The sequence below is a fragment of the Hemitrygon akajei genome, chromosome 14, assembly GCF_048418815.1.
Source record: "Hemitrygon akajei chromosome 14, sHemAka1.3, whole genome shotgun sequence".
NCBI classification, from domain to species: Eukaryota; Metazoa; Chordata; class Chondrichthyes; order Myliobatiformes; family Dasyatidae; genus Hemitrygon; species Hemitrygon akajei.
The window spans coordinates 75,730,535-75,754,247 of record NC_133137.1 but is presented as its reverse complement, the minus strand read 5'-3'; the positions used below and the strand labels follow the sequence as shown (position 1 = coordinate 75,754,247).

The following is a 23,713-nucleotide window of genomic DNA, read 5'->3' as shown; positions in this document are numbered from 1 at the left end:
TTATGGTCTTATGGCCTTTAAGTTAGAGCTTGATTTCTCAAAAGTGTTACTCGGTCCACCCTTGTAGGAGATGTAGGAGATGGGAGCAATGACAATGTTAGATTTTAGAGGTTCGGGCTCAGTTTGATATTGTGGAATGTTGTTGGTTAGAAGTTCATAACCAACCTGTCAAACGAATTTAAGAATGCAATTACATCAAAGCATGGATTGTGTCACTTTGATGGTGTTGACACTACAGGCAGGTGTCTCAGAGGAGAGTCTTGCAGGACAACTGTCAATGGTGCTACATCAGCAGAACTTAAACAGTGGGGAGACACATAAAGTTCAAACTGGGATTGAGCAAAAAATGGTGAAGTTTCGCTGGGTAAAGTTTCATTAATACTTGTATAGAAGAACTGCATATATGCATTGTGATTTCAATCCACTACACAACATGGCTGCTAAGCCTATCCAAAGAGTTTACAGAAAGTACTTGAGAGGATGCTGCGATATTATATAAAGATATAGCACTGCCTGAGTGAAGGTGTGCACCCCAAAAGAATTAGAATTAGAATTAGAATTAAAATTTTATTTCTTATATCCATCTCACAAAATAAGAAAGTAAAAATCTTTATGTTGCGTTTCCATCGTTATGTACAAGAAATAAGGAAGGGAAATGTGGGAGGAACTACCCAAACACTAAGATTGTACATAATTGTTTTGTATACATGTACATTCAGACACAACGTACAATCAGAAATGCAATCAGATCAATGTGTATTGATAAATCTGGTGAAACAAGCTGTCCCGGAGTCTGTTGGTCCTGGCCTTGATGCTGCGGTACCATTTGCCAGACAGAAGCAGCTGAAGCAGTTTGAGGCTGGGGTGGCTGGAGTCCCTGATGATCCTCCAGACGCTTTTTGCGTACCTGCTGCTGTAAATGTCCTGAATCGAGGAAAGTTCACATCCACAGATGCACTGGGCTGTCTGCAGAGCTGATCACTAACAATAAAGCACATCCAGACTAAATATCTTTTTTAGCTTCTCAGAAGACCAGAGCAATTTGATCAACAGGTTAATTACCATCAAAAAGACAGTTACATTACTACAACAGAAGTGCCAAACATATGTACAACTAAGAATCAGGGACACAGCAGAGATGAAACTCACGTTAGACTGTTGCCAGATGTTGCAGTGGTGGCATCACAACTCGGATCAGCTGAAACCATGACAGGGAAGGGGATTGTAAATGTAAGCAATTTTATCCAAATTAGAAACATTGCTAGCATCAGTACTGTCAACCATGAAGCCACTGTATTCACATAAAAAAAATCTGGTTCACTCATGTTCTTTAGGTATGGGAATCTGCTCCTTATGCACAGTTTGACTTATCTATCACTCTAACATGATTGACTCCCAATAGCCTCCTCTGTTTTGAGGCAGTGAAGAATGGGTAATAAACATTGGTCTTGTGTTTGCATTCTTTTTGACGCCTCTGTCAGTCAGGGTCAACTATGGATTTTGTGTCCTAGCTGTCTAGTTACACAAGCCTAGGCAGTAGAATATGGAGAGCAAGCTGTTGCCCGCGTAGCAAGATCCCCTCTCCACACAGCTGATGAACCCAAAGGAATGGCAGAGACTGAAGCAGTTTGGCACCAGCAATGTTGCAGGAGTTCCCAGTCAGTATTAAACACAACATAGGACTGCTTTATGACTCCAGCTCCAGCTTTTCCCTCGGGGTTTACTCCTTATAGTTTCCTCAGGAGTGGGTATGGCCACAAGACAGCAGAAGTTTGAGATCAGAGTTTTCCTTCCCCTGGATAATCAGCCAACCATGGCTGATGAGCCCCATCTGCCCGAAGCAACTAGTTTTAAGGCAGAAGTAACCCACCTTTGCCCCTTCTCCTGTCAGTAGAAAGAGTTCTGCAAGGCTTAGTAGCCAAATACACATGAAGATCATGAGCTGGACTTGGTTGTCAGAGGCCATTTGAGGCACATGCCATTGGGAGCATTTAATAGGGAGTGGTAGCTTATCCCCATTACCATCCCTGGCTATAACAACCTTATAAATAAATGAAAAACAGAAACAACTTTAATTTATTTCATTCGCAAAAGTTTATTTTTGAGCAACCTCAGTGTCACATGTTTTAATAAAACCACACCAGTTATTTTGCTTGACGACATCAAGAATTACTCTTTGAATTGAAAGAAAATGACCAATAAAGAAATCGTTATATTGTCTGAATGTGCTGGTTTAAGGAAGATTAATATTTATGATTATGCAAATGACTTTCAGCAGGAACCACAAAGCAAATACAATTGCCTGATTATCCCCAAAGTGGAAACATCTATTATTTATAACTGGGGACTGGGTAGTCCATGAGCTTGGACTTTTACAATGTCTAGCTCAAAATGTCATGTTAAAAAATAAATTTCACTAGTCCCACATGGATGATCTCTGGCCATAGCTGTTTATACTTGCCTTTCTGACATTATCTCCCTTAACACATGCAGTAAATCAAATGTAATATCGAGACATAAAAAACCAACAACAGAGGTTTTCCCAGATACATTCACCGAGACATCAGGACTGATCATCATTAAAGATGCTTGCAACATGACGGGGAATAACCTCGGTTTTGGACATTTATCCAGTCACTAAATTCTATCACTACAATGCTCAACATAAACCAATTTTTTTTAGTTCTCGTTTCAACACTCAGATTTATTTAGAAGTTCTGCTCTGCAAAGAGAAGGACTTTTGAGCAAAGGTTCTCCACTAATATAAGCAACAAGCTTTCAAATGAATTAAAAATACATAGAAACACTATCTTTAGGTGGAAGCACTAATATCACAAAACAGTGTCCAGAGTTTAATAGTCTAAATGTATGCATAAGTTTAACAAACCACTTTGAAAAATCAATTCTGACAAGAATATTGGTACTATTCCAATTAAATATTTCTCACAGCGTTAAAGCTGCAGTCAAACACATCATTAGCAGAAATGGTTTGAAACTTACATATACTACATTTTTTAATGTATTTTGGAGTTCAAAGTTCACAGTAAATGTATAATCATAGTTCATATATGTCACCATATACAACTGAAGATTTGTTTTCTTGCAGTCATACATAATAAGTCATAGAAGTACAATAGAATCAATGGAAGACAGAACAGGACAAACAAACAACCAATGTGAAAAAGACAACAAACTGCGCAAGTACAAAGGAGAAAATATAATCATTATACTAATAAATAAATAAGCAATAAATATCGAGAACGTGAGATGAAGTGTGCTTGGAAGTGAGTTTATAGATTGTGGGAACAGTTCAGTGATAGTGTGAGTGAAGTTACCCCCTCTGGTTCAAGACCTTAATGGTTGAGGGGTAATAACTGCTCCTGAACCTGGTGGTGTGGGTTCTGAGGCTCCTACATCTTCTTCCTGATGGAAGCATCGAGACGTGAGCATGACCTGGGTGGTGGGCATTCTTGATGATGGATGTTGCTTTCTAGCAACAGCAGTTCGCATCGACAGTCAAATATAGTCAATTTCATTTTATATTTCATGAGGCCATGTTAGTCCAACATCATTGATTATGCCAGCCAGGTTCTGTTTTGACCCTTGCAGTTCAGAAGTAATGTATATACTGAAGCAGGAATAAATCTAAGGTTGTTTAAGCTATGACATTGGTAACAAAGAGGAAGCAAATAGACCTCTAGAGTCAAATTTAATAACAATTGTTGATGGCAATTACTTCAGTATCATCAACAATAATGCTAGCCAGTGCATCATCGTTGTTATTTGCCGCATATCCATTCCAGTGTTTCCATACCTGTGCAAATATTATATTTTCAGGATTAGTTTCCCACCAATCATTTCCAACACTTCACAAATTAGCATTCTCAACAAAAGCAATTTTTATCCATTCCACAAAAGTTCTGAAGCAGTTGCAGCTACAGTTATTGGCATTGGAGATAGCAATGACATTTCGGTACTTTAACAATTAAACAACAATTTATCAGGATATCTCTATCCTTAAATTATCCTTAAAATGACTCGAATTGGGAAAAAAAAGCGGATTTACAATGAAATAATGTGAATTAGTGCAAAAGAATAATCACATCTTGCTGATACTTGGAGCTAACTTATAACATTGAATGAAGATATAAATTGCGATAAATGCCAATAAAATCCATTACATTTCTATTTTGAAACAACATCATTGATTCTTAATTATATTTGGATAAAAAAGGATTTTAAGAATATTTATTCTGTTCTGTACTTACTAGTCTAGTTATATAGAATATACAAATACACAGATAACAAGCTAATCTTTGAAAATTAAAAAAGAGGTAGAGAGAAAGGTACCCAAGGAGTTTTCAAAACAATACTTAGAAAAAAACTAAACAATGCTAAAAAGAGCATTTAAAGACAATGCTATCTAAAACTTTGCATGGAGCAAAAGAGAAAGATACTGAAATTCATGAGAGGACATTCATGAGGTTGAAGAAGGTGGCACCAGCAAACAACACAACCAAAGGCGACGTCCTTCAGAAAGTTCACGAATGATGCACTGCTAAATTAAAGTGAAATGAATTGAATTGAACTGAACTAAACTGAACATTCCTGGACTGGTTGAATAGCTTTTATATTCTGCATTATTTGCTTTTTAGTTTCCTTTTGGGGATATTTGTTCTTTTTTCTGCGCTTTGGGTGTTTGATGTTTTCTTTGAACGGGTTCCATGGTGTTTCTTTGTTTCGTGGCTGTCACTGGGGTAGACAAATCTCAGGGTTGTATATTGCATACATACTTTGATGATAAATGCACTTGGAACTTTGAATTCTTATTGCTGAATGTACAGTTTTTTCACCTGCTTCTATAATTAGGGACTTGTGGTAAATTATCTTAATCAATAATAAAAAAAAGCTTATAATCAGGATAAGTAGTTTGAAGGGTAGTGAGTATATAGTGAGTTAATTCCCCAGGGCCAGATGTACGTGTCTTTCTATCTGTCCCAGAGTGCTTAAGGAAGTAGCCCAAGAAATAGTGGATGCATTAGTGATAATTTTTCAAAACTCCTTAGATTCTGGATTAGTTCCTGAGGATTGGAGTGTGGCTAATGTAACCCCACTTTTTAAAAAAGGAGGGAGAGAGAAACCAGGGAATTATAGACCGGTTAGTCTGACATCAGTGGTGGGGAAAATGCTAGAGTCGGTTATCAAAGATGTGATAACAGCACATTTGGAAAGAGGTGAAATCATCGGACAAAGTCAGCATGGATTTGTGAAAGGAAAATCATGTCTGACGAATCTTATAGAATTTTTTGAAGATGTAACTAGTAGAGTGGATAGGGGCGAGCCAGTGGATGTGGTATATTTAGATTTTCAAAAGGCTTTTGACAAGGTCCCACACAGGACATTAGTGTGCAAACTTAAAGCACGTGGTATTGAGGGTATGGTATTGATGTGGATAGAGAATTGGTTGGCAGACAGGAAGCAAAGAGTGGGAGTAAATGGGACCTTTTCAGAGTGGCAGGCAGTGACTAGTGGGGTACCGCAAGGCTCAGTGCTGGGACCCCAGCTGTTTACAATATATAGTAATGATTTAGACGAGGGAATTAAATGCAGCATCTCCAAGTTTGCGGATGACTCTAAGCTGGGCGGCGGTGTTAGCTGTGAGGAGGATGCTAAGAGGACGCAGGGTGACTTGGATAGGTTAGGTGAGTAGGCAAATTCATGGCAGATGCAATTTAATGTGGATAAATGTGAGGTTATCCACTTTGGTTGCAAGAACAGGAAAACAGATTATTATCTGAACAGTGGCCGATTAGGAAAAGGGGAGATGCAACGAGACCTGGGTGTCATTGTACACCAGCCATTGAAGGTGGGCATGTAGGTACAGCAGGCGGTGAAAAAGGCAAATGGTATGTTGGCATTCATAGCAAAAGGATTTGAGTACAGGAGCCGGGAGGTTCTACTGCAGTTGTACAAGGCCTTGGTGAGACCGCACCTAGAATATTGTGTGCAATTTTGGTCCCCTAATCTGAGGAAAGACATTCTTGCCATAGAGGGAGTACAGAGAAGGTTCACTAGATTGATTCCTGGGATGGCAGGACTTTCATATGAAGAAAGACTGGATCGACTAGGCTTATACTCACTGGAATTTAGAAGATTGAGGGGGGATCTTATTGAAACGTATAAAATTCTAAAGGGATTGGACAGGCTAGATGCAGGAAGACTGTTTCCGATGTTGGGGAAGTCCAGAACGAGGGGTCACAGTTTAAGGATAAAGGGGAAGCCTTTTAGGACTGAGATGAGGAAAAACTTCTTCACACACAGAGTGGTGAATCTGTGGAATTCTCTGCCACAGGAAACAGTTGAGGCCGGTTCATTGGCTATATTTAAGAGGAAGTTAGATATGGTCCTTGTGGCTAAAGGGATCAGGGGGTACGGAGAGAAAGCAGGTACAGGGTTCTGAGTTGGATGATCAGCCATGATCATACTAAATGGCAGTGCAGGCTCGAAGGGCTGAATGGCCTACTCCTGCACCTATTTTCTATGTTTCTATGAAAACTGGACAATTATAAAACCTAAAGCATTTTGAAGTAATGAAATAAGTTGTAAGTTTGATATTGAAGAAGATTACAAAGTTCACCTTTCACCCTTATACTTCGTGGTTACTGTTAGGTGTCATTAGAGACTTGAGACTAATTGTAATAAGGGAGTGAATGCAAGGAGCTATTGTATAATCCTTTTCAGGTGGGACTGGGGAGATGAGGCCAGGTATGACTGAGGTTTTAGGGCCAAATATTAACATGGGGTTATGACCAAATACAATCAGTCAGTCGAGAAAATGGATTCATTGGCAATTGAAGGTTAGATGTAATCAGGGAATAAAGGCCAGTTGTAATCAAAAACTAAAGGTCAGGACTGACTAGGAGTTACTGCTGTGTATTCTGAAGGATTGGATCTATCCAAGACCTAGCCTATCAATGCAGCTACAAAGAAGGCAAGACATTAGGAATTTGAGGAGATTTGGTATGTCACCAAAGACATTCCCAAACTTCTACAAAGGTACCATGGAAAGTATTCTGACTGTCTGCATCATCAACTAGTATGGAGGGCTGAGGGCTGCTGTACATGATCGAAATAAACTGCAGAGTGTTGTAAACTTAGCCATCTCCATCATGGGCAAGTGTCCTCCGTAGTATCCAGGACATCTTCAAGGAGCGATGCCTCAGAAAGGTGGTATCCATCATTAAGGACCTCCATCACCCAGGCCATGCCTTGTTCTCATTGCTGCCACCAGGAAGGAAGTGCAGGAGCTAAAAGGCACACACTCAATGATTCAGGAACAGCTTCTTCCCCTCTGCCATCCCATTTTTAAATTGTTTTAATTTTTGCACTAATTATTTAATTTCACTATAATGTATATATATTTACTGCAAATCACATTTTTTTTTCTATTATTATGTATTGCAATGTGCTGCTGCCACAAAGACAACAAATTTCACGACATGTGCTGGTGATATTAAACCTGATTCTGGAATTCAAGACCAGATGTGAACAGTTGTTAGGACCAATTGTGAATGGTCATTTAGGGCCAGAAATAATAAGAGTTCATGCAGAATATATTAAATTAAAATGGACTAAACAATTGAATTTTTACACAGTAATGATTCTGTGAAATTAGAGAAGACTTTACCCTCACAGTCTGATTGGCTGGTCATTCTATCATACTAGGTCAGTCAGTACACCTGACTGCAGACATTCCACCGTTAGAGATCTGAAGATTAATAAAAAGTCAGAGGATTTATGCCTGAGGGAGTTATCAGGAGCTGGGTGGATCAGACTGGGGCTGTAGATTTCCTGTATGTCTCAGCAGGAGCTTCATGTAGGGCTCGGGCTCCATGTTCAAAGTTCACAATTTCTCTCGTATCTGTATGAATATAAATGGTTTAAACCAGTTAGGAACTGCAAACTAATTTACTTAACATTGAAAAATGCATTTGTCAAAAAGCTATTTAATAGTCTCTGTTAGGTTTTCAGACAACAGTACTCAAGTGACAAATATAAATACAAAATTTTGTCTAAAAGGGGAATTTAAACCATCTTGAAAACTTTTGATTTGGAGTTCCTACTACAATAGTAATCTGATAAATAATTTATCAGGTTTTTCTTATATATATTCTTTATTTCCAAGCAATGTACTGATTAATGTCTATAAAGAAGCTTATTATATATTGCAAGGGTGCCTAAGACTTCTGCACAGTACTGTAGTAATTTTATGTATTGCACTGTACTGCTGCCTCAAAAAAAAAACAAATTTCATGACGTATGTGAGTGATGATAAACCTGATTCTGATATGGGTCTCTTTTGTGGACTGAGAGTGGGAAGGGAGAGGGGAATCACGGTTGGGAAAAAGGGAAGGGAGAGCGGAGGGGGTGAGAAACACCAGAAAAACATTCTGTAATAATCGATACATTTTTAGTTGTTTGCAATCAAATGACCTTGCCTGGTGTCTCAGGGCTGGGGGTATTTGCACCCATGCCACCTCTTGCCCTTGGCACTCCTTCTCTGCCACCTGTCCCACGCCCTTCCCACAGTGCACCACCTTTGCCAATCCCAATATCCTTTGCTCCCACCAGATTTACAAACTTGCTGTCCACTCCATGTTGATAAATGCAGCACTGTGCACAAACCTAAGGCACCCTAGCTATATACATGTATTCTGTATCAGATTCATTTTCTGGGTTGTTTGGAAGTACTGTAATAGCAATACCTGTAATGAAATTACTAATTACAAATCAATACAAACCCTCATAAACATATTGGAAATAACACTAATATAGTTAATGCAATGGACGTTTTGAACATGTTCTCCTTAACTTACGATAATTAAATGTAATCTGTTGCACTCAGGGTGCTATTTGTAAATCGGCAAGCGAGATCTACTGTCAGGTTAAGGATAGCTTTAGGCTCTAGGAGCTGCATTCACTGTATTCAAATATCCAAAAGTTGCAATGTATGCACAACTTCAGTACATTAATTTTCATTGCTAACACATATTTATTTAATTTATTGAGAGACAGTGTGGAATCGGCCCTTCCAGCCCTTTGAGTCATGCCACCCAGCAATTCCCCGATTTAATCTGAGCAAAATCATGAGATAGCTTACAATGACCATTCAATCTACCAATTGGTACATCTTTGGACTGTGGGAGGAAACCAGAACATCCGGAGGAAACATGAGCAGTCACAGGGAGAACGTACAAGCTCCTTACAAACAGTGACAGGAATTGAATTCGGGTCTCCTGTACAGTAAGGAATTGTGCTAACCACTACCTACTGTGCCATCATACCTAAGCACTGGTTTACCTGGAAAGTTTTCGAGTCTTAATTTTTCTCGTATGACTTTGGAGTTCTAGTTGATATTTTGTTAAGGAAAGGTAACATAGTCATCTGCTGATGTAAATGACACAAGATATTTTGCATCCACAAGCTTCACTCTGGAGAGGAGTATGCTGACCGTGCAGTGGAGAGGGCAATGCCTGGCTCCATTACAGCCTGGTATGAAAACACCAATGCTATTGAACATAAAATCCTACAACAAGTAGTGGATTTAGCCCAGTACATCTCGGGTAAAGCCCTCCCAATCATAGAGCACATCTGCATGAAACACTGCTGGAGGCAAGCAGCATCCATAATCAGAGACCCCTACCCACCCAGGTCATTCTCTCTTCTCACTGCTGCCATCAGGTAGAAGGTACAAGAACCTCAAGACTCGCACCACCAGGTTCAGGAACAGTTACTACCCCTAAAACGTCAGACACTCAAGCAAAAGGGGATAAATATATTCACTTGCCCATCTATTGAGATTTTCCCACAACCAATGATCTCACTTTAAGGATATTTTATCTTGTTATCTCATCTTCCCATTATTTATTGCTATTTATTTATATTTGCATTTGCAGAGCTTGTTGCCTTCTGCACTCTAATTGATCTTACATTGATCCTGTTATAGCTACTATTCTATAGATTTGTTGAGTGTACCCGGGGGAAGATGATTCACAGGGATGATTCAGTGACATATATGTACTCTGATAATAAAATTTACTTTGAATTTCAAAATTTGAATACAGTGATTCCCTGCAGAACTTTGTGCAAATATGTTGAAATGAATGACTTTTAAAACTTCTGTTTTAAAAGTATTTCAGTACTGGCACTGGCTTCCAGAATTCAGCCATAGTCTCAAATTTATGCATTATTTTTTGAGTCTTGTCCTCCTAGATATTGAACAATGCCACTTTCATAGCAGTTGGATCTGTAGTCACAATTGTGGGATGTGGATAGCACTAGTCAGCCGCACCATTTGGGAAGGAGTTTACAGGTGAGGTGAAACAGGATCTGTACTTGAATTATCCCTACAACTCCTCCCTCATGTCCATTCAGGGCTCTAAATAGTCCTTGCAAATGAGGCAGAGCTTCACACAACAACCCATCACTATCATTTGCTGTATTCAGCGCTCCTGCTGCGGCCTCATCTAAACTGGTGAGACCCGATGGAGGCTAGGGGATCTCTTTGTTGAGCACCTTTACTCTGTCTGATGCAGCAACCAGGATCTACTGGTGGCCACCCATTTCAAATCGACTTCCCATTCCCACACCAACATATCTGTCTATGGTCTCCTCTGCAGCCAGATTGAGAATTGACACATATCGGAGGAAAAGCTCTTCTTATTTCATCTTGGTACTCTCCAACCTGATGACATGAATATTGATTTCACAATTCTCTGTCCCCCTTATGTCACTGTTCCTTGTCACTCCAACATTTTTCCCTCTCAATCCACCCATCATCCGCACAGTCATGCCACCACCTTCTTTCTGCACCTCCTTTCCATTTTTCCATGCTTTACTGTCCCCCCCCATCAGATTTCATCATCTTCAGCCCTTCGTCACTTCCACCTATCACCTCACAGCTTCTTACATCATTGCCACCCTCCTTCCCTCATTTGCCTATCATTCTCCTCACACCTGCGTTGACTGGAACTTCTTACCCCACCCCCTTTCCCCATCTTTGAATACCAGCAATGTCCTCTCTTTCCTTCCACTCTTAATGAAGGGTCTCAGCCCAAAACGTCAAATGTCCAGTTCACCCTTGGGATGTTGACTGACCCCATTGAGTTCCTCCAGTGCTTTGTACATTATAAAAATTCATTATACCATATTCATCTCCAGGACCTATGTTCCAAATGAAATGCAGTGCAAGCGAATCTTTGTTTTATTATAAAAAGTCATTCCAAACTATATCTCTTTATTTTTCTGTAAATGTCTGCAAGTAAATGCATCTCACAGTAGTATATGGTAACATATATACTTTGATAATAAATTTTACATTGACTTTGATGTTTGAGAGGTTTCAGGAAATCTGATCGACTGGCTGTCCCTCTCCTACCTGCATGCAGGCAGAGGATAAAGAGCAGGGCTCCAGAAGTAAGGACAATGAAGAGGTGATGGTAGGAGGCAGAGAAGCGGCGACAAGAATGCTTCAAGTCAGTGGACTGGACCTTGTTCAAGGTCTTATCAGATCTAAATGAATATCGACAGCTATCATGAATTTTAAAACAAATTGTTGTAGATGATTATGACCACAAAAAATCACCTAAAGTCTTCCCCAACCAGAAGCCCATGAATGAATGAATGAAAAGATCCACAACCTGCTGAGGGCCAAATTAGTGATGCTCAGGTCTGGTGACAAGCGATTCAGGTGTGATCTCTGGAACGCCATCTCACATGCGAAGTGGAAATTCTCGACCCAACTAGAATCACAGAAGGATGCTCGATGACTGTGAGTTTGAATGCTGTCACCTCCTATGGAGTAAATCCAAATGACATACTGTATGGTATGTGACAACAAAGTTTCATTCCCAGATGAGTTCAATGCCTTTCAAGCTGACTTTGACTATTGACATATAGAACACCTTCATGAACTCCCACAATCCTAACAACCTCTGAGGCTGACATGAGAGCATTCCTCAGGAGGATGAACCCATGGAAAGCATCTGGCCCAGGTCGATTACTGAAGACCTGTGCTGATCAACTGACTGAAGTGTTCAATGCTTCAATGGTTCCATTTAATATCAGAGAATATATACAGTATACAACCTGAAATTCTTACTCTTCACAGACATCCATGAAACAACAAAAACTCCAAAGAATGACAGAAAAAAACGTAGGAACTGCAGATCCCCCTACTCACCTCCCACGCACAAGTGGCGGTATGGCATCACCCCTCCTCCCTCCCTATACCCCCACTAATTCAAGCATAAAGCATCAACTTTCCCACCACCCAACAGCAAAGCCCCCCAAAAGAGAGAGACTGTTGTCTACAGTCCAGCAAAAACTAACTGTTCACCCCAACATTTCGACATCTCACAAGTCCACTCTCTCACTAACAAGGGAAAGACAGATATCACTCCTTCCACAGCGATCACTGATATCCTTAAACACTTGTTTCAGAGTCTGAGGTACCAACCTGCTTCAAGCAGACTTTAACTATACTGGTGCCCAAGAAGAACGTGATAACCTGCCTCAGTGACTACCATCCAGTAGTATTTATATCCACTGCAATGAAGAGCTTTGAGAGTTTGGTGATGAAACACATCAGATCCTGCCTGAGAAGCCACTTGGATCTGGTCAGATTGCCTGCCATCACAGCAGGCCAACAGCAGATGCCATTTCATTGGCTCTTCACTCAACCCTGGAATAGTAGGACAGTGAAGATGCATATATCAGAATAGTCTTCATTGACTACAGTGCTGCATTCAAGACTATCATTGCCTCAAAACTAATCGGCAATCTCCAAGACCTTGGCCTCAATACCTCCTTAAAAAACTGGATCCTCAATTTCTTCAAATAAACTCATCTTGAGCTTCCAGCCAGGTACAGGTATCGAGTATCAGTTATAATTGATTCTTGCACCCGGCTGGAAACCTGAGAAGAGTTTATTCATCATATACACTGGGAAAGTACTAGATCCTTTTTCTCAATTCTTCACTTGTTGATTCCAGTCAGTTTCGATTGGCAGCAACATCTCCTCCACAATCACCATCACCACAAGTGCACCACAAGGCCATATGCTTAGCCCCCCGCTTTGCTCACTTTATACATATCACTGTGAGGTTAAGCTGAGTTCCAATGTCATATTTTGTTTGCTGATGACAACACTGTCATTGGCCGAATCAAAGGTGGTGATGATTCAGCACATACGAGAGAGATTGAAAATCTGGCTGGTTAGTGCCACAACAACAACCTCTCACTCAATTTCAGCGAGATCAAGGAGCTGCTTATTGACTGCAGAAGGAGGAAACCAGAGGTCCATGAGCCAGTCATCACTGGGCGGTCAGGGTCAACAACTTTAAATTCATTGGCGTTATCATTTCAGCGGATCAGTGCCGGGTCCAGCACTTAAGTGCCATTACAAAGAAAGCAAAGCAGCGTCTCTCATTCCTGAGAAGTTTGCAAAGATTTGGTATGTCATCTAAAACTTTGACAAACTTCTACAGGTGTACAATGGAGTGTGTGTTTACTGCTATGGAAATTCCAATGCCCTTAAATGGAAAAGCCTACAAAAAGCAGTGGATACAGCCCAGCTCAGCTCACAGGTGAAACACTCCCTATCTCTGAACACATCTACAAGAAACACTGCCGCAGGAGAGCAGCATCCATCATAAAGGATCCCCACCACCCAGGACTACTGCCATCAGGAAGGAGGTACAGGAGTCTCAGTACCTGCACCACCAGCTTCAGGAACAGTTATTACCCCTCAACCATCAGCCTCTTGAAGTAGAGGGGGATAACTTCACCCAACTTCACTCATCACATCACTGAAATGTTCACACAACCAAAGGACTCACAGTCAATGACCCATCATCTCGTGTTCTCGACATCTATTGCTTATTATTTATCACTATTATTTCAGTTTGTGTTTTCTCTTTGCAGTTTGTTCTCTGTTGCACATTGGTTGATTGTCTGTCTTGTTGTGTGAGGTATTTCGCTGATTCTTTGTATGTACAGAGTTCTAAAGGAACATCCTTCCATTCTGAGGTTGTGTCCTCTGAGCCTGGACTCCCCTACTATTTGAAACATTTATTTATCAACTTACTTATTGAGGTACTGTGTGGAATAGGCCCTCATGGCCCTCCAAGCCACACCGCTCAGCACTCCCCCAATTTAATCCTAGCCTAAACGATTTACAATGACCAATTAACCTACAAAGTGGAAACAAGAGAAAATCTGCAGACGCTGGAAATCCAAGCAACAGGCAAAAAATGCTGAAGGAACTCAGCAGGTCAGACAACATCTGTGGAAAAGAGTACAGTTGACGTTTTGTGCCGAGACCCTTCATCAGGACTGGGAAAAAAAGATGAGGAGTCAGAGTAAGAAAGTGGGGAGAGGGGAGGAAGAATCACAAAGCGATAGGTGAAACTGGGAAGCGGGGGGAGGGTGAAGTAAAGAGCTGGGATGTTGATTGGTGAAAGAGATACAGGGCCGGAGAAGGGGGAATCTGATAGGAGAGGGCAGATGGCCATGGAAGAAAGAAAACGGCGAAGAGCACCAGAGAGAGGCGGTAGATAGGTAAGGAGATAAGGTGAGAGAGGGGAAAGGAAATGGGAATGGTGAAGGAGAGGGTCCTAGACTGTAGAAGAAACTGGAGCACTCAGGGGAAATTCACATGGTCATGGGGAGAACGTAACTTACAGGCAGCGGCAGGAGTTGAACTCTGGTTACTGGTGCTGTAAAGCATTGTGCTAACCATTATGCTACTGTGCTGACCCCTCCCAATCCTAACTGAGTCCATAAGAAAGAATAATTAGTACAAGTGAGGAGTAATAATGAGTGTGTGTTGTGGATGTGAGAGCGAAAGATGGAGAGAGGAAACTAGTTTTGATGCTCATTACATTTAGACATATGTTGGAGTATTAAATTTAATAATATTTTTGGGAGCTCATTCACATGTAGTGGTTGTCTATAATTTGGGTGCTTTTCTCGCAAGGATGGCCTGCATTTGAACATTTTTTACAAAATTGTTGCTCAGTGCACTTTTAAGGAATGTTGGTTAAGTAAAGCTCAAAGTTTAGTTTAAAAAAATGAGTGACTGCATGATTTCACACTTTACCAGCTATTGTGCAACTGTAGCATAACTTTGTAATCCTGTTGCAGCCACCTTCGGAAGGAGATGTTTCCTGTCACATGAACCATGTGGCCTGATCTGGTCTCATTCGAAATATAATCTTTGAACAGGTTAACTGAAGATCACTGCTAATTGTCTTGGTTTGAATCACATTAACTTGTTCTCTGCCACACTTATGAGCATGCTAGGTCATCAATGTTAAATTGTGCTTGTGTATATAACAGTACTTACATACATTTTTAATACTTTGACACAATGTAATATCTCAAACAGTTCAAGCAATTAAATGCTTTTCCTAACATGAGAAAGTCTGCAGATGCTGGAAATCCAAAACAACTCACACAAGATGCTGAAGGAACTCAGCAGGTCAGACAGTATCTATGGAAAAGAGTCGACGTTTCAGGCCGAGACCCTTCTTCAGGTCTCAGCCCAAAATGTTTACTGTTTAAACTTTTTCATACATGCTGCCTGACCTGCTGAGTTCTTCCATCATTTTGTGTGTGTTGCAAGTACTTTTACTGTTCTAATAAGTGAATGTGGAAACCATTCTGTTAACAGCAACAAATCCAAAATGGGAACAAATCAAAGGCCCATTTAGTCTCTGTGTTTGAGGTATCGAATAAGGAATGACCATACCAGAACATACACAACATACACTTAGACCAGAGACACAGAGTGTCGCAGTGTGTGCTGGCAAAGGTGGAACCCAAGTGTGGAGGAAAGACAGCCTCCCACATAGAGACGGCACACAGAGTTTATGCAAAGAAATTCCAGCAGAACATCAGAAACTCGGCTGAGTGACATTAGGAGGTGTAACATTCTCAAAACTAGGAGCCCACCATAAGTGCTAAGGAGCATCTGCTTAAATATCACCAATGACCCAGAATCCCCAAGCTGATAAATATAATCTAAGCAATGTTAATCAATCAAGATACTGGTTAAACCACAATTAATCAATTAGCGAGCTCTAGAAATCTTGGAGCCCAATGCTCTCCAGCTCCCTACACAGGCACGAAGAGCTCATTACACAGAGGCTGGAGATACTGAGCAAAAAGCAAGCTGCCGGAGGAACTCAACAGGTCAAGTCGCGTGTGTGTGTGAAAGGAACTGGTGGCATTTTGGGTCAAAACCCTGTATCGAGATTGGTGTAGTGTTGCAACTGAAAACGCCAACAGTTCCTCTCCCTCCACAGACGCCGCTCAACCTTGCTGAGTCATCTAAAACTTTGACAAACTTCTATAGATATGAGAGCAAAGTATATTGGCTGGTTCCATCACGGCCTAGTATGGAAACACAAATACCCTTGGATAGAAAAGGCTACAAAAATTAATAGATAGAGCCAGTCCATCACAGATAATGCCCTCCCCTCCATTGAGAACCTCTACATGGATTGCTGTCGCATTCATCATCTAGGTCCCCCACCACCCAGACTATGCTCTCTTCTTGCTACTGCCACCAGGAAGAAGGTACAGGAGCCTTAGGATGTATACCAGGGACAGTTTTACCTCTCAAACATTAGGCTCCTGAAGCAAAGGGGATACCTTCACTCAACTTCACTCATCCCAATGCTGAACTGTTCCTACAACCTATGGACTCACTTTCAAGGATTCTTCATCTCATGTTCTCAATATTTAATAATTTTTTATTATCATCATTATTATTTCTCTTTCTTTTTGTATTTGCACAGTTTGTCATTTTTTTGTGTACATTGGTCGTTTGTCCATCCTGTTGGGTGTAGTCTTTCATCGATTCTATTGTGTTTCTTGTGTTTACTGTGATTGCCCACATGAAAATGAATTGAGGTTTGTACATTGTGACATATATGTACTTAGATAATAAATTAACTTGGAAATTTGAACTTTGAACTTTCAGACTACAAACTTTATGTATCATTTACCGAAGCCTTTGTGTTTTTGTCAAGTGCCTCAGAGTGTAGCAGTTCTTGCAGCCTATGCAATTGGCACTGCAGTTTTCTGGCCAATCAAAAAAACAAAGAAAGATATCCTGGTGATTTTGTTCCATTTATTGGATGACACTGAATGTTGGAAATTCTGAGCATTATTTTAACAGAACTAATGACAATGAAGAGTATTTGTAGATGTGTGTATAACCCTCAGGATTGACCAGCTCGTGTTCGTCCAGGGGAAAACAGCCTCTGGCCCGCCAAACTGAGAAACCACATTTGTGTGGATGCTGTGTAATGTACCGCCCAGTTACAAACCCACAACGCAAAATATCAGACTACACCATATGCAATTAAATGATTGATCTTTATGAATCTTAATCTGAATACAGGGTTAGTAATGAAAATAAAAAGGGCCCATTTCAAGGAAAAGTCAAAAGTGCACATTGGAGCTCACAAATTCGCCATTCTTCCACCATCGACCTCCTCCGAGCGTCACCGACCTTTGGGCCCTCAGATCCCAGTCCACTCCAAACAGTGGTCTATCAGCTCTCTCCACGTGTGTCTTCCCTCTTTATCTCTCCTCGGCCAAAGACCGCAAAAAAAGTCTCTTTCAAGATCCACAAGACAGAGCAACGTTCTCCTGATTGGCTTACATGCATACGACAGTCCTGTTATCTCCAGCCATAACCCAAACATTGCTGCTACAGAGAAACCATTACCTCAGCAGTGAACATTACAGAGAAAGCATTTCATTAGCCTTAGCAGTGAAACATTACAGAGAAGTCACTACATTAGCAGTGAATCCTTACAGCACATTACATGTGCAATACCAACACGAGACACTCCTTCACAACATTCTCCAACATCAGTATAAAATCAAAATGGCTAGGGTCTACCTACTGAAGTTTGGCTTATGCTATTTTCCAAAATTCAAAAGCAGAAACATCAAAGCTTTCGGCATATTGTCCTTCATAAATCTTGAGTACTGGAGATGGGATATTATGCTAAAGTTTTGTAAGATGTTGGTGAAGCCTAATTTGGAGTATAGTGTGCAGTTTTTGGTACCCACTTTTAGAAAATATGTAAATAAGATTGAAAGAGTACAGAGAAAATTTACAAGGGTGATGCTGGGTCTGGAAGACCTGAGTTATAAAGAAAGATTGAATAGGTTAGTACTTTATTCCTAGGAACATAGAAGATTAAGAAGAGATTTGACAGAGATATACAAAATTATGAAAGATATAGACAGGGTTTATGCAAGCAAGGCTTTTTCTGTTAAGGTTGCATGGGACTACAACTAGAGGTCAAGGGTTCAGGGTGAAAAGTTGAAAAGTTGAAGAGGAACATGAGAGGAAATTTCTTCACTCAGAGGATCATGAGAGTGTGGAACAAGCTGCCAGCACAAGTGGTGCATGTGAATTTGATTTTAACATTCAAGGGGAGCTTGGATAAGTGCATGGATGGTAAAGTGTTGAAGGCTATGGATCCAGTGCAGATCAATGGGACTAAGCAGTTTAAATGTTTTGGCATGGACTAGATAGGCTGAAGGGCCTTGTTCTGTGCTGTACTTTTCTATGACTATGACTCTAAATTATATCCTAGTAGCAGTGTTTTTGATATAATTGACTTAAACATTTGATCTGGGGCATTGTCTTTATTTTTATGATTCTTTGCAAAATACTTTTTTCTTCATAGTTGCATAACTATTCTATTTATTTTCACTTTGTTCACCTCTGCAAAGCATATCTGTAGACTTTTCCATGTATATTTTTAATACAGTCCTTTTTTGTGTTGCTGTTGCTATACGAGCTAGAGATAAGGAGCACATTGTTTTGTTAGCAAATAGGAACAATTGGACTTAGCAGCTTTTATGAAGAAAATTTTGATTCATAGAGGACGTGGAGGAGAATGAAAGATTAAGGAGAATATAATTAGATACACTTATCTAACAAAACCTTTAACCCAATACTTCAAATTGCATTCTATCTAATTTACACAACTTTTTTTTCCTGACACACCTGTACTTGGTCAGAGCGATATTGACAGAAATGTAACTTCTGCAAAGAGTATTCAAGTTGTAATATTATGAAAAATGTTTCTGCTTTTCCGTTTAAATTGTTTTAACGGACTGGTTATTGAAAAGAAGTTCCAACATAGGAAGTAATGAAAATACCTACAGAATCCCTTGTTTTGAAACCTGTTGATTCAAGCTTATTTATATTCCTTTATGTGTGAACAAGGGGTAATCAAAAAAGTTCCACTAATGTTTTTTAATAATTGCTTTCTGCAATAATTATCATTGGATTAGATGTTGGTATCCATCACAAGTAAAGTCCTTCCATACGGTATCGTAGGAAAGCAGCATCTGCATCAGGGACCCCTATCCCCCAGATCATACTCTCATCATTTCTCTTCTCACTGTTGCCATCACGAAAAAGGTACACGAGTCTCAGGACCCGCACCACCAAGTTCAGGAACAGTTACTACCCCTCAACCATCAGGCTCTTGAACCTAAAAGGATAACATCACTCAACCTCACTTGCCCTACCATTGAAATATTCCCACAACCTACGCATTCACTTTCAAGGACTCATGTTCTCGATACTTATTGCTTAGTTATTTTCCTTTTTTTTTTGTTTTTGCACAATTTGTTGTCGTCTGCACTCCCTAGAACACCTAGAACACCCTAGATGGGTGGTCTTTCATTGATTCTGTTATAGTTATTCTTCTATAGGTTTATTGAATATGCTCATATGAAAAAGAAACCTCAGAGTTATGTATGGTGACATATATGTGCTTTGATAATAAAATTTAGTTTGAACTTTGAAATGTATTGCAGTTTATTCGGAATCCATTATTTCCTCAAGAGAAATGAAGAAGTAGCTGGTTTGTACAGAGCTGTAACTTTGTAAGCATGTTAACGCTGTAGATTAAGCAGACATTTCTTCAGCACGGTGAGGGAAAGACAACAGATGTGCATTTTCCTTTTATTCAGATGGTGCATAAAGGGAATCCGATACCTTTCTCGGCACGGTTGTCATGTTAAAATTATTTGTTAGGTAAGCAAAGAAAATCTTTGCCTAACACTTTGTAGTGTAGGAAGTTTTATTTTCTTGCACAGATATATCCTTCGCTGCTGCCAACGTCGCTGTTGAATCTGCCATCACACATAAGCATCATTAAAAAGAAATCAAGAGTTTCAAATTTTCCTGCATCCAATATAGCCAGGGGTGTGATGTTCCTTTGAGTAGGTGGTTGCAGCTTTGGTGCCAGTTTTAAGCAAGTTTCGATCTGAAATGTGAATATTATTTTAAGCAGTTCAAGAAGAAATTGTAAATATATTCAAATGCTCAGTGTGGGCAGATAGGGCAGGCCAAGTTTTGTAGATGCCATATTTTTTGCTCCCCACTGAAATAGCACCAAATATAGCAGATGATAATCCCTGCAGCATTGTAAATATGTTGCTTTCTTTACTTCCTTTTAAAAAATCTAAAAGGAGATGTTAGCTGTTATATCTCACCAAGAGCTAGTCATTATGAGTGATATAGCCTTCCAACACAATTGTCCCACTCAGAGAAAGCTGCTCGGAAGACTGAACAGGTGTCAAGAAAGGTATTAAATATTCTTTATTGAGGAACTGAATGAGTCTGCAAGGAAACACCTCCACTTTGCAGGACTCCGTTGATACCTCCTTACCATCTCTCAGTTCCCAAGCAGAGCGAACGTTGCTTCTATACCTGGTGGCTGTGGGTTCAAAGGCAACTCTAGTACTTGGACAGATAACCAAACGTGACACTTCAATGCAGTAAAGTTACCTTTCCCCAGGTGATGAAATATTGAGGCTTTATTTTGCCCACACAATAGCCTCTATTTGAAAAAGAATGAAAAATTCCTCCATATTGTCCTGACTAGTAGTTTTCTTTGTATCAATGTTGCTGAAACAGATTCATCTGTCATTCAAACCTTGCCCTTTGTGGAAACTTGCTTTGCCCAAGTAATCTACTTGTAACCCTTGGCAGTAAGTATACTTCAAGATATATTGGAGTATATTTTAACTGACAGCATGTTTTGACTGGGCAGGGGAAGAGAGCAACTGGAAAACCTGTCCAGTTTTATAATTTCCAGAAAGAAAGGAAATCTAGGAAGGCAACTTTCATCAGGGACCCCCACCACCCAGGACATGCTCTCTCCTTGCTGCTGCCATCAGGTAGAAGGGACGAGAGCCTCAGGATGCACACCACCAGGTTCAGGAACAGTTATTACCCCACAACCATCAAGCTCTTGAACTAGAGGGAATAACTTCACTCAGCTTCACTCACCCCATCACTGAACTGTTCCCAAAGCCTATGGACTCATTTTCAACACTCTTCAACTCAAGTTCTCAAAATTTATTGCTTATCTATTTATTATTATTATTATTATTTCTTCCAATCTTTCTTTTTGTATTTGCACAGATTGTTATTTTTGCACACTTGGTGTCCGCCATGTTGGTGTGGACTTCATTGATTCGATTATGATAATTGGATTTATTGAGTATGCCTGCCGGAAAATGAATCTCAGGGTTGTATATGGTGACAGATATGTACTTTGATAAGAAATTTACTTTGAACTTTAAACTTTAAGGAGAGACCTTTGGAATCTAAAATATTGCTGGCTGTAATGCATTCTGGAACATCCTGAGGCCATGAAAAGTATTTTAGATTTCAAAATTCTGTCCTTTCCTGGAGTTGATAAAACCAGGATACTTTCTCTGTACCCTTTCCCAACCAAAACCCTACAGTCAGTTAAAATATCCTCCTATATATTCAGTATATGTGGTTGTCATATGAAGAGTGTTTGATGGCTCTGGGCCTGTATTGACTGGAATTCAGAAGAATGAGGGATTGGCCTAATTGAAACCTATCGAATGTTGAAAGGCCTCGATAGAGTGGATGCAGAGAGGATGAGGGGCATTATTTCAGAACGGAGATGAAGAGGAATTTCTTCAGCCAGAGAATCTGTGGAATTCATTGCAAAGGGCAGTTGTGGAGGTCAAGTCCTTACGTATACTTAATGCAGAGGTTGATAGATTCTTGATTAGTCAGGGCATGAAGGAAAACAGGGAGAAGACTGGAGATTGAGGCTGCGAGGAAAGATGGATCAGCCATGATGAAATGGCAGAGCAGACATGATGGCACAAATGAACTAATTCTGCTCTTATATCTTATGGTCTTATGGATTTTTTTTTTATATCAGTAAGGATTTCTCTGAAACTAATGGAGTCACAGACCTCTTAAGGACTGTTCCTTAAATGATCCTATTGCCAACCACACAGCAGCATCAAAACACAGGCATCCAGTGTATCAGGGATAGCCATTTTGCTCCCAAGTCCATTTACTAAATTACACTGTCACTTCTGCGTCACATCAGAGAAAATGAAATATGGTTGCAAGAAAATGTAACCTTTTTCATTCAAATCCCAAGGGGTCATCTAACTTCTGAAGTTCTGTGAAACAAAATTATAGCAAGCAACAGCCCATCTTACAGGAGTACCACTTTCCTTCTCCATGGAGTAAGGTGTATCATGGACTGCTGGTTTGATACGATTGCATTACCTGCCAACTCAAAGGACTGACTACACACATTGCCCATTCCACTCCCCACCCCCACAACATCTTTCATGAATAAAACCATGGCATAATACTTACAGTATATGCATGTCGTAGTGATGTTTTCGGACATTTTTCACAACACTCTAACATTACACTCACAGAGGCTTACTGCTTACTTTTTGATTGGTGCTGTGCGGTTGAACTCTTCCTGGACAAGAGGGAATGAAGTTATAATGAAGTCTCACCCTGAAGCATTGACTGTTCATTCATTTCCATAGATGCTGCCTGCCCTGCTGAGTTCCACCCGCACTTTGTGTGTGTGTTGCTCTGGATTTCCAGCAGGATCTTTTATGTTTATGAAGTTGATGCATTTGGTTCTAGTAATATCTGCTGAATTATACAGAGCTGTGGATGTTAGTAAGGTTACAACTTGACTTGAGCCTCGAAGTTCACTGTAACCTGGTGAATATCTATCAGGCTGTGTGATATTTAACTATTGGTTAGATCTTCAGATTTAAAATTTACTTCCCTACAGTGATAAAAATGTTGGACTTTGATAAATTAAGAACACATTCTTTGAGCACTGTTAGGAAATGTGTTCAAATGATTGAAAGGGTGACTGCAGCTAGAATTAACATTAGCCAAGTTATAGTGTGGCACTGAGTTGACTGCATCAGTGAAGAGACAGCACCCTCATATGTCCAACGATGGTTATATACTCCACAAGACCTTCACACTCATTTCTTCAGAATTAAATCGATCACTTTTAAATTATTTACTGTGATATTTTATGGGTAGAGTTGAACACCAGTTGCTGGATTCTGTTACATTCTGTGTACCAAACCATAATAATGTCTTTCTTTGTTAATTTATTGAATCAAATATTTTATTTGTTTATTTATTGAGATACAGTGTGGGATAGGTCCGTGCAGCATAGCAATCCCCTGATATAATCCTAAATTTACACGGGACAACTTAACAATGACCAGTTTATCCTACCAATTGTTATGTCTTTGGATTGTAGGAGGAAACCGGAGCACC

General features: G+C 40.0%; 1 long non-coding RNA gene across 3 annotated transcripts; it reads right to left on the bottom strand.

Moving 5' to 3' along the window:
• Positions 1 to 2,070: 2,070 nt before the first annotated feature.
• Positions 2,071 to 23,120, bottom strand: LOC140738701 (uncharacterized). Of its 3 annotated transcripts, XR_012101426.1 has the most exons (3): positions 22,769 to 23,120; positions 11,700 to 11,853; positions 2,071 to 7,921 (listed from the first exon to the last, which is right to left on the bottom strand). It is a non-coding gene; the product is annotated as an uncharacterized lncRNA (long non-coding RNA). The 3 variants fall into 3 exon arrangements; XR_012101427.1 differs by lacking the exon at positions 11,700 to 11,853; XR_012101428.1 differs by lacking the exons at positions 2,071 to 7,921; positions 11,700 to 11,853 and adding an exon at positions 19,904 to 20,372.
• Between the last annotated feature and the right edge of the window lie 593 nt (positions 23,121 to 23,713).